The sequence below is a fragment of the Theropithecus gelada genome, chromosome 8 (assembly GCF_003255815.1).
Source record: "Theropithecus gelada isolate Dixy chromosome 8, Tgel_1.0, whole genome shotgun sequence".
In the NCBI taxonomy this organism is placed as follows: Eukaryota; Metazoa; Chordata; class Mammalia; order Primates; family Cercopithecidae; genus Theropithecus; species Theropithecus gelada.
In genome coordinates this window covers 111,131,303-111,133,541 of record NC_037676.1, presented here as the reverse complement: position 1 = coordinate 111,133,541, position 2,239 = coordinate 111,131,303, and the positions used below count along the sequence as shown (strand labels likewise).

The following is a 2,239-nucleotide window of genomic DNA, read 5'->3' as shown; positions in this document are numbered from 1 at the left end:
TATCAGGCGGGGCGTGGTTGCTCACGCCTGTAATCCCAGCACTTTGGGAGGCCAAAGCGGGCGGATCACCTGAGGTCAGGAGTTCGAGACCAGCCTGACCTACATGGAGAAACTTTGACTCTACTACAAATATAAAATTAGCCGGGTGTGGTGGTGCATGACTGTAATCCCAGCTACTTGGGAGGCTGAGTCAGGAGAATCGCTTGAACCCGGGAGGCAGAGATTGCCTTGAGCCAAGATTGCACCCCTGCACTCCAGCCTGGGCAACAAGAGCAAAACTCCATCTCAAAAAAAAAAAGTTTGTAGGATTAGCACAAATAAATAACTTTGGTAGTATTGGGAGGTATTTCCTCAATTATTTTTCTAACATATAAATGCATGTATTTAAGTGATTGAGATCATACAATATATTATATTCCTTTAGCCTGAGAGAAACAACATATATAATGTGATAAATAGTTGAAACTAAATTTCCAAATAGTCTTGGGATGTTGTCTTTATAGCAACTTTGTCTTATTTCATAAGTGCCAAATATTTTTTCCTTAAAGGCCTCAGAAAATTGGTCCTATAAAAGAAACAACTTATAATACGTGGCCAACTTTTATACAGAATATTCAAATCATGTTCACCTCCTTTGGTAGTGATCTTTAATAAAACTTTAAGTTTCTAGGATCTAGTTGGAGAACGGAGGTCATGGTTTGCTTGACTTTGTGTTTGAGACAGGCTTTGTGTACTTCAAAAAGATCTGTGAAATGGAAATGCATTTTGCAAAATGAAAAGTCCTCCATGGATACTATAAGTAATGTTGAAATTCTTTTTTTTTTTTTTTGAACAGAACAATAAATACCTTTGTTACACGGGTGAAGACAAAACGAGGATTTATTTGCCTTTCTGGGCTTTGATTTTCCTAAGATAGAACTCCAACTCTTTGCCCTCTAGTACATAACCATCTGCTCGGCCACCCTGTCCCGGCCTGGAAGCAATGCACGCAAGAAGCTTGCCCTGCTGGAACTCCTCCAGGAGACTGCTGATTTTGGCATTCTTTTTCCTTTCATCATATTTCTTCTGAATTTTTTTAGATCATTTTTTGTTTAAAATCTCTTCTTCCTCAGGAGTCAGCTTGGCTCCCTTCTTGCGGCCCAGGGGCAGCGCGTAATGGGACTGGTACCACTGTCGGTACGGTGTGCTGTCGATAAGCACCATGCAATTCTTCACCAGAGTCTTGGTACGGACCAGCTCATTATTAGATGCATTGTAGACAACATCGATGATCCTTGTTTTACGAGTACAACACTCTGAGCCCCGGGAGAAATTCCCTACATCCAGCCTCAGGGTACGGTATTTCTCGTTACCTCCCCGCACACAGACTGTGTGGATGCGGTGGGGGCCAATCTTGGTGTTGGCAGCCGGGCGCCCCAACTCATACTTCCACTTCTTGTGGTAGGGCTTTCTCTTGCCCCCGGTTTTGCGGCGCTTGTGCCAGTTGTCCCGAGAAATGCCCATCGCTCGGCGCTGGCTGGAAAGAGCAATGTTGAAATTCTTGATCAATGGCATGTGTTGCTCAAAATCTCTCAGAGGAGATTTTGAATGGAACAAATTGTAAGATACTCTCTTTACAGTGTTACTTAGGATCAAAAAAATGGTAACAATGTGAAGATTTTTTTTTTCTGGAACAAGAAGTACTTCTCAAATGGAGTCCAACTCTAGACATTTATCAAGATGACTGCTCCTCCCACGTGTAATAAAGAATCCCTAAGCACTCATCAGGATGAGCAGTATTTATAGTCATGTTTACATTTTATTGTGAGTTATAGGAAAAAATATTCTTTTGGTCTGTAATGGTTTGTCACTCAGTTTGGCACTTAGCTCTGGTCTGTATTTACAGATAAAATTTTGAGATAGGAAAATTAATTTGTTTTTACATAATGTCAATTCTATTCTTTTCCAAATCTCCCTAGTTTTTCAATGATTCAATCTTGGAAAATTTTACATCCAGATTGTGTTTATTATTTGTGTTAATGTTCTCATTTTACAAGTACTAAATTAAGAATTTTTTTAAAACAAAAATAAAGAGACTTTCTGACTTCAGACATAGCTCCTTGTTTTGTCACTGCAGGAAGCAATCAGACTGACCTGGGTCCCAATTGTAACTTAGCTTTTTTATTTGCTTGAGCCTCAGGTTCCTATTTACATGTTGGAGACAACGACTTCTTAGTGGTGCTTTGAGGATTCAATAAGG

The 2,239-nt window shown here is 40.1% G+C and overlaps 1 pseudogene; it reads right to left on the bottom strand.

Moving 5' to 3' along the window:
* Positions 1-879: 879 nt before the first annotated feature.
* Positions 880-1,521, bottom strand: LOC112630535 (annotated as a pseudogene).
* Between the last annotated feature and the right edge of the window lie 718 nt (positions 1,522-2,239).